Source organism: Plectrocnemia conspersa, unplaced genomic scaffold (genome assembly GCF_051122295.1).
Source record: "Plectrocnemia conspersa isolate PC_06_02 unplaced genomic scaffold, ASM5112229v1 ptg000011l, whole genome shotgun sequence".
NCBI classification, from domain to species: Eukaryota; Metazoa; Arthropoda; class Insecta; order Trichoptera; family Polycentropodidae; genus Plectrocnemia; species Plectrocnemia conspersa.
This window is the reverse complement of record NW_028277175.1, coordinates 3,012,709-3,028,199: the sequence shown is the minus strand read 5'-3', so window position 1 is coordinate 3,028,199 and position 15,491 is coordinate 3,012,709. Positions and strand designations below refer to the sequence as shown.

The 15,491-nt window shown below is 32.3% G+C and overlaps 1 protein-coding gene across 1 annotated transcript in view; it reads right to left on the bottom strand.

Annotated features, from left to right (window-relative positions):
* Positions 1-15,491, bottom strand: part of Wdr62 (WD repeat domain 62) — a 154,360-nt gene that overhangs the window by 115,826 nt on the left and 23,043 nt on the right. The window lies entirely within an intron of this gene.

The following is a 15,491-nucleotide window of genomic DNA, read 5'->3' as shown; positions in this document are numbered from 1 at the left end:
TATTTTTAAAAAAAAAATTATAGACAGTCAACCGTTAGACCAAAAATATTTCATTCAGAGCGCACAGATGGCACTGCTACGCCATAAAATGCAAATACACGGTGGATCAGCACAAAAATACTATTAAAATGTATGCAAATTTATGTACATTTTTAGTATACAAAAATTACACATACTAAAATTCGGTTTCCATAATGAAAAACCATAAAACGGTTATAAATAAATATTAATTAATAATGACGTTCTTTATCATATTTTTTTACTCTCCACAGAATGTGAAATATTTTATATAGTGAGATAAAATATTTGCATATATTAGAACAAGTTGCATACAAATATGTTATTTAACAAAAACTGCTTATTTGAATATTCTGATTTTTTTATAATAATTACTAATTCTTCCTGGTTAAAAAAATATTTGCATAACAAAACATCATGTATGAGAATTTAACAGTTTTATTTTTAGCATATAAACTCTTAAATACATATTATTGTTTTACAACAAAATAAATTTTAGATGTCAAATAAAATATTTCGTACAAAAATATAGAAACTTTAAAATTTTGAATATCAGATGAAGGGTATAAGATTAATGATTAATATCTGAAAGACCTTGGTTTATATTCCATATGAACCCTAATGTTTTTTTAATTTCTATTGTATTTGGCATATTAAAATTAGTGATTATTATATAATTATAATCCGGTCGATCATCGCCAATTAGGTTTTCCTAGATTTTCCTAATCTCGCTAACAAAATAAATCGCGTTAGGTCGTGTATAATATTTCTTTACTAAAAAAGATATGTCACTGATTTACATACTTTTATTTTAATCAGTTGTTAGACTACTTAATTGTACTCCTTGTTATATTGCAACAAAAAAATAAAATACAATAAAAATAACATATTACTTAAATTTAAAAAAAATGGTTTCATCGATTTTTAAGCTTATTGGTGCAATTTGTAAAAAATGCGTTTCAGAATCTACATATTATGTTTTTCAATAAAATGTTACAATGACGTATATAAAAAATATATATTTGCTTCAAAATTAAAAAAATAGGAGCTGCAAAATATTCAACTAACTTGAGTTTCGCGGAGCTTTAGAGTTTGACTAAAGATTTTTTTGGAGTACAGTAAAAGTCTATTTTAACGCATATATGTAAAAAACATATTTTTCATGAGCTTCGTGAAACAATACTCATGGTCTTGCATATTGCATACCATTGTTTTACGTATCTCTCGTCATTATCAGATGATCGCCCACAAATAACCACCTGGAAGTTATGCTTTTATCATGTAATGGAAGCGGAGCTAAACAATAATGTTGTTGGCCCTAAATTTTTATTCTCTCTCATTCGTTTTCTGTCGGAAAACCAGAATGAAGAACTAATGGACTCTAAAAAATGAACAACAACAAGGAACCAGAGAGACATGATTTACACAACTGCGATGCTCTACTACTCCTATATTTTTATGTCAGTGCAATAAACTGTTCTTCCGTCGTCAAACTGGCTGAAGAAATCGGTTTCATAAATAAACAGAAATGAGTGTACTAATCGTCTCTGCGATATTCGACAACATTCCTATAATTTTTAATAAATATAAAAATAATATAAACATAATCTAATTAGGTCGCATAGATATGATTTTTGTCAGATTATTTGAATTACATTAAGAACTTTAAGAAGAAAAATACAATTCGCAAAATTTTTCTTGAGGGCAAAAATAAAAATATTTTTACCACAATAGATAAACAGCGATCTTTATTATGAAAATTGGACGTTGAAAAGAAAATGAATCCATTTACAACTCTAACAAAAATAATTTATTACCTAATCAAAATATGATATCTGAAAGCTCTGGATCAAAGAAAGACATTGCAAGGATATTTGTGCTCAATAACGAACTCATGAACCAGCTCAATAATAGTAGAAGTTTCTGATACAAATCCAACAATAGATTCAAGACCTTGGATATTAAGTGCCTAAATCACTATCAACTTATCATAATTGCATCTGACAAGGCAGACCAAATTATCTGATTAGAATTACTTACAAATATGCTAATTAGCAAAGCTCTCAAAATAACAAAAGCAACACTGAATGGCATCGACAGGATGCAACATACAAATCCATACTTAGATCACACTATCTTTAGCTTCAAAACAATGCTGCTTTAACGAGGATACAATTAAAAATAAATTATTCATTCACTATCCACCGACCATAAGCTTAACTTCTGGGCAGAACTGTCATCTTACATGTCGCACGGGTAGGCCGTAGTCTGAAAAGAGAACACGGATCAAATTAGACAGTTTCTGCGAAAGCAAATTCGGACATTAATGTATTCAAATTCGCTATACGCGCCAATTACACCGAAATTGGTGATTCACACACCGCAGAGAGCGACTGTCAGGTCGTTAATCCGACTTTTATTATTTGTCAAAATCGTTCCGAACGAGATAAGATCGGCGATTATCTTTGTTTTTGAAGTGATTCACGTCGAAAAGGTAACAAACCGTCTCGGCATCAAGCGCAAGATGTCGATGACATACACTATCCACCAAGCAAACCTGAATGACAGGTTAACCATCATAGAACGAGACACTAAGTTAACTACGATCAATTAATAGTAAAAAACATATTCCGACGGTTGTTGATTATAAAATAAAATGGATTGGTAATAATCGGTTTGATGTTTTTTGGAATGTATGCTGAAATTCGATGCGAATTAATTAAACAAATCACCTAAAAAACCGGAAAGTTAAGTTCGTGGAACATCTGCGTATTTATCCAAAGAATTATGAAACTATTAATTGCTTGTGAATCTACATAAAATATTGTCAAATAGAATTAAAAAATGTTTTTAAATATAAAAAAACATATCACATACCACTTCTCGAAATTACAAAGCATTTATGATAAATCACTAATCTTTGATTAGTTCACTCATTTGGGGGGTATGTCTCTATTGTGTTTTATAGTGGTTACCTAACCGAGATGTCAGCAATTTTTTTTTTGTTAAGAGGTGGATCAGAAATATTTTAGACAGCAAAATTGAGGTGTGCGAAAAAAACTTAATTTTATTTAAAAGCTATTTGCATATTTTATCTATTTAAATCTAATGTAAGTTTTAGTAATGTACCTTACTTATGAAAAGTATGTACACGCCTTAATTAATACAGTAGATACGTTCCAGGAAATACCGCGTAAATCAACACATAGAACGATCGAATAGTATTCACGTATACATTTTAACGTTTCTTTAACTTATAAAGTAAACATGAAAAATCTTCAGCGACTCAAGACATACTGCATGGGCAGTGGGGGAGGTTACAGGTGTAGGTCAAGTGCAAGAAGTCAGAGTAAACCCATGCATGTATACATCGGCGCGCTATATATGTGGAACCAAATATGTTTGATTTAGAGCAGTAAACGTCAGTTATCCAATTTGTACACAAATACATTCGCGCGTGCTAGAGCCCAGTCACAAGAATAAAATCGTATACGTCGCACGAAAATACGATTGTGTGTTGTTTTTGTTTCTACCTGTGGTTCAATAACGGTTATTATCAGGTAACTGCAGCATATCGGCATAGTTTGGAGAGTTTAGAAGAGATCGTAATCGTTTACACGTATGATATATTATTTAAAAAATGCAATTAAAAACATTTCAAAGAAAAAAATTAACGAGCCAAAACATTTTTTAGATGCGATCGAAAGAGTTTTTTTACAAAGAATTATATCGTAATTACTGTTTATTTTTTTAACAATAAATATTTTTTAGCAAATGTTCTTTAAGAAACTTTTTTATATTATTGAACAAATTTTATGCTTCCACTACACTCTCTGTAAGTTGTCCCAACTGAAGTCAGCCGAGATCTACGACTTCGAATAAGCGCCCACAGTCGCAAATTTCATATGCCCGCGAACTTCGCGGCGTGCACGACGTTCGGACGGCGACTTCTGTCACGTACAGCTGGCATATTTGCGCGCGATCGAAAAATGTGCCAAATAATCGCAATTTTTAAATTGTCATATTATTAAAATAACGCTACTGATATTTATAAAAGTTTGTGTAGGCACTCACCAATACAATACCAGTGAAAACTTATCGGACGTAAATATTCAATTTACGCAAAATCTTTGTCGGCCTTTGCAAAATGCCATAAGGCATAAAAATGATACTTCAGAATACGAACACCGCATCTGTGACTATCCTAGAATTTGTCGCCACCGATTCTAAATAAGAATTCGTTATGGTGTGACATTTAAATAAACCGATCTAGAAAAATACATAAGGATATTCGAAACGATTTTTTTAACAAAATCAAGTACCGCTAATTATTTAATTTCATATGAAAAAAAAATAATAACGATATATATTAGAAGAATATACTATCAAAAATACAATTAATCCCTTTTGGTTCCCTAAAATATTCAAAGATGTCAGTAAGAGTCTGTTGAAGTCCCCGATAAGCATGTGGTATTATAAATTGAACGCGTGACCACGATACAGCGCTCGTCATGCGTGTTAACCATAGGACACTTAAGCGTATACTAAAATTGATGCGAATTACTCGTTCTATCTCAGTTTGCGAACCATCATATCATTATCCCTCTTACTCTCGTCACTTAACACGCGAGAGAGCGAAAGGGGGAGTATCTCACCGCTCGCGCTCGAAAGAGCAGCTCCGACTTCGGTCCCTTTGACTCGGAAATATGCCGACAATGTTCCGAAGCGCTCGAAGCTGGCCAAGTCGACTGAATTACCGCCACTTTATTTCCCGTTCTCGGTAGCCTCGGACAACTTACGAGAGATTTTAGAGCAGTCAAAACCGAAGTCGACCGAAGTAACCCACTATATTCTCCGTCCTTGACCAATCTTGGCCAACTTCCAGAGAGTGTAGTGTAGTTTTTATTTTATTGTTAATATTTCATATTTGAGGAGTTTAAAAAATGAGATTTTTAAGCTACAGTACATTGTTATAAATTAATTTTCTATAAGCAACATACATAAAAATATTGTTTTTTAAAAATATTCACTGAAAGAATCATTTTTACGATCAAATACAAATACCTTTCTGTATACTATTATACATAAGCGAGAGATAATAATCATAGTAATTAATAAAAAATACACGAAAACTTCCAAAGCCGATTGATATAATATAGTCACATTAAACAACATCCGTTCTTAGCGGCATAAAAACGTAGAGAACCTGATTTTGATATTACTGTATTAAAGATTATAACTGTTAGGTTTATTAGAATCAAAAATATTATACTTATAATCAATATCAGATTCATTAGACTTTTTTGGACTAGGTGAGTCTCAAGAAGGAAATTGATACCAGAATAAGAAGGATATTGGCAATTTTTATAATTAGTAACTAGCTACAAAGCTATTAAAACCATATGGTCATTATGCATTGATTCATCTTTTATTGGAACACGTTCTTAGAAAAACACACGAATCATAAAATATCTTTAATGACTAGGTTTGTATATTTGATAAGCCTTCGACTTATCATTGAATGTTTACATTTTTTATGATAATGTTTATATTTCGCGTTGTTGTAATATCAGACTTGTAGATTAGATTACGCATACGAATCGATATCTATAATTTACTACATATGCAATCAATTATATCTACGAATTAAATTTACGTACTACATTTAAGGCGATGCTGTTAAAATCTTAATTGATTTTTTAAGTGCCTGAGTCCACGTGTTTGAACGAGATGATTATCTCGTGTGCGTTAAAGTATCTATTGCACAATTGTAATTAGCGTTGGGAATAAAGGCGTAATGATGAATGTTGCTCATTATGTTATTTTTCTCATATTCAAGGGCGATATTGAGGTGAAGGTTTAATTAAAAAATATATGGAAGTTTCACATTTGATGAGACGCAGCTTAATAAATTTTAAATAATGTATATAATTAAATTATAACTATTAGTTAAGCGCTCTAACCGCTAAGCTATCCGCTGTTAAATTGTGTGGTTTGATTTCTTATCTTCTACTTGTAAATATGTATGTTTAAAATTGCAATCGTGATGTAAAAGGACATTGTCGGTCTTGTTTGTTCTATTCCAGATATGTTTTATTCCTATTGTGAAATTAATGTATCAGGAGAGCAGCATCGTTACAAGGAACAGCATTGTTGTCATCGTAATAACGACTACAACGAAATACATATTTTTTTAATATATTGCAATCCGGTACAAGTGTCTAGATCAGGGATCGACAAACAAGAGATCATTTTTAAATTTTCATACTCAAACATGCGCTGTAATGTGCTATGAGATATGACACTATGTGGTGCTCCCATTGCTTTGCATTCCGCTGTGATGTGACATAACGCATTGTAACAACGGTTACAGTTAATAAAATAAATATTAACTATAAAATGAAGCGTTGGCTCTGACGCAATGAGTTTTGATGGGCGCGGTTATAGACAGCGCGTTGATATTACAAATAAAAATGGTGTAACATTTCCAACTCTCAAAACTGCATTGCAGTGATTGTATTATACAAAGCGTTAACGATATTTCAGATAAGCAATCAATCTGATTTTATCAATTGCGAATTATTTATGAGACAGAAATAACCAATGGCTCATACAACACGGACGAGTTTTATATTACAGCGTGAATTTTAAAAGCTCAATTTTTTTATAATAATATATAAGGATTTTAACTTAGTTTATTTGTGTTACTTGTGTTACTACCCCGCATTACTTGTTAATGGCATGATAAAACTAACTGCTATCATTGTTTGTCACTCAATAAAAATAAGTTTTTTTCATTGGCATTATACAAGCGCACGTGGTTAACGCTAATTTTGAAAGATTAGTAGCACTCATAATATTCATTTTATAAATGGGCCTGAACAATAAAAACAGTCGGTGTACATATAAAGTCAAATAGTCTGCAGAATGCGGCAGATACCCGATTTTGAAGTGCTTAGTTACAGCATTACAAAATCTTTATCAGTCAGAATTATAGCCGTTACGCAAATAATTATTTATTACACAAAGATAGCCAGAGTAGAAAAAGCGAGGGCGTTAAACTAAGAAAGTATATATTTCAAAGTATTTGCACAAATTCTGATTCACTCTTTTTACAGCTAAAAACATGGAAAGGCTGTGGAGGTGGTCGATTGCCAATTGACTACTTCTCACATTTTTCAGATTTTTTTACCAGGCGGAATTGTTTTAAAGATCGCGATTTTGTATGCTCATTGCCAAAATTTGCAATAAGGCATCCATCATGCTCGACTACGTTAAGCGGAGCGCGTATCATTTCAATAATATTTTGGCGATTCTCGTTCTGTACAATACATTTGTTCGTAGCGTCCTCAAATATGGCTGCATTGTCTGAAATCTAATGCCTGCACTACACTCTCTGGAAGATGGCCAAGGTTGGTTACGGACGGAGAATATAGTGGATTACTTCATGGTTACTACGATCGAGTTCAATTCTGCCCACTCTAAAATTTCTCGGAAGTTGTCCGAGGTTACCGAGAACGGGAGGTAAAGTGGGGGTAATTTAGTTGACTTGGTCAGCTTCGAGGGGTTCAGAACGTTGTCGGCAAACGGACCGAAGTCAAAGGAACCGAAGTCGGAGCTACTTTTTCAAGCGCGAGCGGTGAGATACTTCCCCTTTTGCTTTCTCGTGTGTTATGTGACAACAGTGAGAGAGATAATGATATGTTTTTTTGCAAACTGAGATAGAACGAGTAACTCGGTTCAATTTCAGTATGCGCGTAGGCGTCCTATGGTCAACACGCATGTCGAGCGCTGCATTTTGGTCAAGTTATAATACCACATGCTTATCAGAGACTTCAACAGACTCTTACTGACATCTTTGAATATTTTAGGGCACCAAAAGGAATTAATTATATTTTTGATAGTATATTATTCTAACAGATATCGTTATTATATATTTTTGATATAAAATTAAATAATTAAAAAATAATAAGTGGTACATGATTTTATTTAAAAAAATCGTTTCGAATATCCTAATGTATTTTCCTAGATCGGTTTATATAAATGTCACACCATAACGAATTCTTATTTAGAATCGATGGCGACAAATTGTAGGATAGTCACATATGTAGTGTTCGTATTCTGAAGTATCATTTTTATGCCTTATTGTATTTGGCAAAAGACGACAAAGATTTTGCGTAAATTGAATATTTACGACCGAAAATTTTCACTGATATTGCATTGGTGAGTGCCTACGCAAACTTTTATAATTATCAGTAGCGTAATTTTAATAATATGACAATTTAAAAATTGCGATTATTTGGCACATTTTTCGATCGCGCGCTAATATGCCAGCTGTACGTGACAGAAGCCGCTGTCCGTACGTCATTCACAGCCACTTCCAGAGAGTGTAGTACAGGCATAAAATAAGCTATACTCTTATTTGAGAATTCAAATATAATTTAAAATGTCTCTACACGAGAGAGTACGGGTCGAATCCGTATTTTTATTTTAGTGTTTTTTTACTAGGAGCGTTGAGATACATTTCCTAGCATTTTTGGGATAGCGTCTATTAATGAAGCACTTTTTGAATTTGCTAAGGGGCGGTAAACATCGTTCGGGACGTCCACTTGAGGTAACTCCGCCGGAAATGATCGACAAAATCCACGATATGGTATTGAGTGATGACGTGTCAAAGTGCGCGAACTTGTTAAGGCCAGTGGTTTTAATTTTGCACGAAAAATTTGGTATGAAAAAGATATCGAAAAGATGGGTGCTGCGTTTGCTCACATTGCAGGTAGATTTAATGGCTGGTTTGGGGGCTTTACCTTCATAATCCTAACGAGTTTCTGCGTCTACACTTAACCGTTGATAAAACACGGATCCACTACTACACTTCAGAGATTAAGGTTAAGTGAAAAATTCAAGAAAATTTGCCTACATTTGGCAAGAAGAAAGTGCTTTTCCACCAAGACAATGTACGGGTATGGTACACATATGTGTAGTTTCGAATGCGAATATGTCACAAGACCGTAGTCACAAGATTTGACCCCCAGCGACTTTTTCCTGTTTTCACACATGAAGAAATGGCTCGCCAAAAAAATATTCACGTCGAACGAGGAAGTCATCGCCAAAACAGAAGCCTATTTTAGGGACCTTCTGAAATCTAACTTTGTGGATGGCTTGAAAAAAAGGAGACTATGTTGAGAAATAAAATGAATCAAATGTTCTTCTATTATTTTGTAAGGACTTTTTTTATTTTTATTTTAGATATTTAAAATGTTGAACTTATGTCATAAATACAACTGAATATAAACCATGCATGAACTAATATTATAACTTAAGCCCCTAACTGAAATATACATTATCAGATTATGGAAATGGCATTTTTTAGCATGAAAAGCCAAAACAACGATTTCCGTAATATGCCATACACAATTCGTCAGACAAAATCTCAATGAAAATTTTAACACCTAATTTATTTGTGGAACCATTTAGCATCTTCACACTTCTTCGAAACTGTACGTAGCTTTACATTAAAATATATGTTTTCTGAATATGAATACTAATTAACTAATGTGTTATAATACATATTCTCCTCCATATTGACATAATGAGCGTAGCAGTGCGTTTTCGCACGAGCTCATTGTTTCGATGTTCCGAGAACAAATTTACAATGGGCACAGAATAACCGATAAAGAAAAAAGGCGATAAAGAAATCGAGCCACTCGTGTTAGTTATTGCACTCGTACCTAATGGAAAACTTGAATGTGCGATTAATTTAACCATAACTTCAATACAGCCGGTCGAGAGCCGAGATGCATTTGAGGAGCAAAGAAAAAACTCAACTAACAAGAAGCAGTAAATTCTAAGCAATTACTAACATATTATATACAACAGAGGCATCCGTTGCAGCCTCGTAATGACGAATTATTAATTTTAGTCCCGTACAGCAGAGACATGCTCATGCAGCATCCTTGAGATTCTGGACAATTAACCCACATTCGCTAATAAGCGTGAAAATCGAAATAAATTAATAGCATAAACCCAAGGTGAGGTGATCATCGAGCCAATTTTTACACATGTCTGAGATGAATAAGAATTTGATAATCGAAATGTTCTAGATCTAACGTCTATTACCATACATCATCTACGGCAATTTGTCTGACACAAAGGTACAACCAAGATCTTAAGAGGAAGCGGTGCCATATAGGGAAAGCGGTTTAAAATTAGTAATAAGACCTTGTCAATACAAATCTATGGGTAAATTAATTTGTAATGCTTTAAAATAGCAATATTTATGTACCGGGTTACCTAAGCGAAAGTTTATTTTTTCAAGCGAAAATATTTTACATACCCTTGAGAATATTGACTTTGCGCACGCAGTGCTTCTAAACTTTTTTTATAATCGTTGCGCAACTCCCGAGTTTATATAAAACTGAAAAGTCTTCCAAGTCATAAAACACTAACAAGTAAAACAACAGTATTTTTATATTTTTCCTTTTATGTTATGTCACTAAAATATCACAGCTAATGACTATATCTAATATATAACTACATATAATGCTCATTAGGTACATTTATTCTAATGCGTTGCAACAACAATTACTAAGTAGTGAGACACGAAACTAAAATCAAAGTCTGTTTATCAATGGCATATATTTTATAAAGACGTTACGATATCAATAAATAATACTGGAATCCACTTTTTATATTAGTGTAACGCCATAGTGTGTACCAGTGATCGGCATAAAAGTATACCCATACTTCATATATATTTGTATTACCTCATTAATGTTGAGACACCTGTATGTAATACATACAGGCGTCTACTATGGCGTTACACTAACATAAAAAGTGCGTAGTATGTATACACTCGATAGCGCCATGGGGAGTATCGGTGACCAGTACACATATACAAATGCTCTTTACAGCAAAAGCAAAGCATACCAAATTTTATCTTTTCGGTAACTTTCAAACGAAGTTTATATTATCAAAGTGCACTCTTAGATTACATATCACGCCTTTTAATTTAATATAACATGAATTATGAAAAAAATATTATCTGATAAAAATGACAGATTGGTGACGTATTTTGACGATTAAAACTTACAAAGATAGCAATAGATAAATGTATGAATCAGTTTTACTTGTGATAAAATTTACTACAAATGATTATTCATCTACGTTTTTTTATAAAAACATAATTATTATTGTTTTAATATATATGCAATATTATCAAAATATTATTTAGATCTGACTCTCTGCTTTAAGAATTTTGTAATTCAAAAACTTAAATAAAACGGAAATGTTTGGTGAATATTATTGAGTGTATTAACAGTGAAAATATATTTTTAATGGCATATCATATAGGAATACATTTTCACTATTAGATATACTAGTTAAAATATAATTTATCTGACAGATGCTAGTGAAATTATATGCTGCTCTAACGTGAAACGTATAAAAAGTCGATTCAAATAAAAATGTATTAGGCAAAACTTCACCTTTTGAACTTTCGTTAATCGATTAGGTTAGGTTAGGGTTTAAACTGGCAAATTGAGTTTTATAGACATTTTATAGCTACATATAATATCACTAGCGTCTATTAGTTAAATTATATTTGCACTAGTAAATATATATATCTATCGATGTAAAAGTATTCGGATATGATTTCACTGAAACAGTGAAATTAGATTTGTACTAGTGAAAATATAACTTCTACCATTTACTTAATTTTATAAAGATAAAAAGACGAAATTTTATTGAAGTTAGTTGCAAGTGAAATAATACATAGATATGTACTTATGCTGGTATATTTTCTGCCTACGTACATATATCATAATTTGGCGCTTCGCGCTTAAAATATCGGGCTATTTGATCAAAATCCTACTTTTTTAGTGTAACCATCAACTCATTAATAAACTATTGAACTTGACAAAAATAAAAAAATAATAGTGAATAAAAAGAAAAATTTGTGACGAAGTTAATCGTAAGTGAGTTTCTGCCTACGTACATATAATTTAGCGCTGAGCGCTTAAAATATCGCACTATTCACTCGAAATATTGCTTTTAAATTAGTGTAACCAACACTCAATGTAAAACAATAATATTTTTATTTATTGCTGGACTTTAAAAATATCCCCTCCTGCAAAATGCATGCTTATAAAACGGGTTTTTTAAATTAAATGAGTTATTTTGAAATAATCGGCCACAGAAACAGACAAAAACTACAATCGGAGCAGGTAGCAAAACCTACAAAAACCAGCGCTGCATATTAATCAGTACAATGTACAATAACTTCATTGCTTGTTTTTGAAGCCATTTTCGATTTATTTTGACCGGTTCTTGTATAGCACACTGTACGATATATTATTTAAAAATACACCATATTACAGTAGACCTCCCAATAACATGGGGGTTGAGTGCCCGTTACTTTATGTGTGAGCGAGCCAAAGGGAAGATATCTCACCACACGCGCCTGATGAAAAATTGTACGAGTATTCTCTAGTCCCCAACTACACGCACCCTAATAGCACGTTCCCAATTTACCGTGTTTTTGTGGGTTCTATTGTATTTCAAAATAAAATAAAAATATTTTTATGCCCCTGTAATGTACTTAACCCGCCGTTGGTCGCGCGAGCGTTGCATACGCCGTTGGTCGCGCCTGAGCGAATAGCCGCCTCTCGGTTCTTTATGTTTTTAAGTTTAAATATCGAATATTTATTATTTTTTTAATTTTTGGTTTATCTTAGTGTTGTATATATAAAATAAATAAATTCTTTAAAACTTTTATTTACATAACGAAAGAAGAAAAATAAAATAATAAATATTTTAAAAGTAAAATTTTTTTTTTTAGATATATGTTTAAAACTTTAAAAATAACATGAAAAAATATATATCATTTTTGATCTTGATTACTTGAATACTTAGCTATGCAATCTGGACATAATGCCGATGACAGTTCTTTTCATATTGGGTTATAGCACATGTGGCATTTGATGGTGATTTTGCGATTTTTTTCCTAGAGCAAAAATTACATTTTGGACGATTTTATTCACTTGGTTCTGAGTGATGAATTATCGTAGTGTCAGGTTTCTCTCCTAAATACTGCTATACTTTTATTTGCAAGCTTTGCGATAAATTTGTTTAATTTTTTTAAATTATCTTAAGAATCGAAAAAAAATTTCAAAATAGTTTTTTTATACTATCTATCAAAAGAGTTAAATAAAATATATTTATAAAATAAATTAAAAACATATTAATAACAACAAAAAAGTAAATATTAATAAAAAGAACTACCAAAAAATTAAATTTCCAGCACGAATCTAACCCGCGTAAATAACGTTCTCTCTCGATCCTTGATATAACACAACTAATACGCAAAACCAAATGTATATCAAATTAGTAAACACGTGTTTGAGCCTGCAATATTGAAGAAAACATAATTCTTGAAAAGTAGAGGGACCCGCAAGTTAATATGTTTCATGCAAAAAAAACGGCATCAAAAAAACCGATAGGGTGAGCGCTGCGCCGCCGTGCGACCAACGGCGGGTTAATAAATTAATTCAACAAAAATATTTTTTCTGCCAAAAATAAAAGTTCAGGTCTAAGGATGTCAGTCTTCCACTTCTATTTTTATTGACTAAGGAACCGGTATTATTATATTTTGCTATTTTATGTCTTACTGCGATTCTTGATATTAACTGCTATGCTATGTCTTTATTATTAGAGGGTTTTTGGTAATAAATACTTCAATTATCATTTTTCAAATGATTAAATCAATTATTTATCAACGTCAAACGCATTGTTGCAAATAACTTCAATGGACAAAGACATTTGGTAACGATTCTGTTTTTTTAAAAATAAAATCTTATTCAAATTGTTTTTAAGTTGCGAAAACATGTATAGAGAAACAATTTGAGCCGCACTGAGTAATATAAATATAAACCAGCAAATGTGCATATATTTATTTATATTATAATACAACAGACGGGCGTACATCGTAGTACAGAAAAAGTTTCTTCCTCGTCTCCCGTTTTCAACCGACTAGCGTCACGAAATGAAGATCATACACAATGATTAATTTGATATGTATGCTATAAAATCATCGAGAATAGTTTGAGTTAATTAATATTTTTTTACATTATATTTCATCATAGTATTATTTTAAGAATACTATGCTATTTTTTATCAAATATCTGTTCTGCAATTTACTTTTTCTTTGATAGACGAAAGTCGTTTTATAATGATTATAAGTATGTAACATAAAAGGCGTGAGTCCAATGCGTTACAACGGGGTAAACAGTGATACAATGTGAGACACCATACTGAAATCAGTATGTAAATGACAGCTTACAATCATTAGGTGTCACTATAATTTTACTCGAATTATTCGTGACACGATTAGGGAAATCTAGGAAAACAAAATCTGTGATGTTCGATCGAAATTATAATTATATAATAATTGTGTTCTTCCATACACAATATAAATTTTAAAACACTATGATCCATATGAGATTTGAACCCGGGTATTTTACGCTGATAATATAATATAAATACTTATGATAGTAATATTATTTAAATGGGAAATAGTTATAGAAGACTTTTAGATAATTTTATACAGCATTAGCATTCGATACGAGGAAACGTTTTAACGCTAAAAAACATTCATTACAAACACACAACACCAATAAAAACGTTTTAAAAACGCATTTATTCCGCAGCAGGACAGTGGGCGCAAATTAGAATTTGAAAGAAGAACAAGAACAAGCTGGAAAAAACACATCTCATCAGAGCAATTATGCTCGGCGGTCCACGGACGACCGCTCTCAGAATTGCAACATCACTCGATCTGATCATAAATATTATTCGGAAGAAGGCATTCGACAATGCTCCGAGATGTAGGAAGTGCATTCCGTACCACTCGGTTGCAGACAATGGTATCGGATTCTTTGTTTCTAGAGCAGACACCACTTCTACGGACCCAATGACTCATATTCGGAATCGCGCGTGGGATCCGCAAAATCTGCGTACTTCCTCCTTTGTGCATTATCAGATTGTCACTGTTGTGCTGATAGTGAAACTTCTGGACCGAGGAAGGCTGTGTGTGGCGCACGAAACTCGTTTCGAAGGATAACCGCTTCTGTCTAGGTGTCGCCTTTGAAAAAAGCTGCCGGTGACCAAACATGGAAGAAATGACGTTAGATACAATATTACATTCCAAAACATGCGGATAACATCATCGAATGAATACATTTTCGATATGTGTTTAATTGGTTGTATTAAAGCGTAGTAAATTTCGAGCGATTTTCGCGAAAAAATATCTAATAATATTGTAATTGGAACACAGAGTGAAAGGTATGCATACTGTCCGCTTTATGGCGTTGTTTAATTTTATTTATTAGTAAACTTAATTTGAATAATGGCCAAACAATAAATATAATATACATAAAAGAAATTTTAATATAACATGCATGTATATTATCATAACA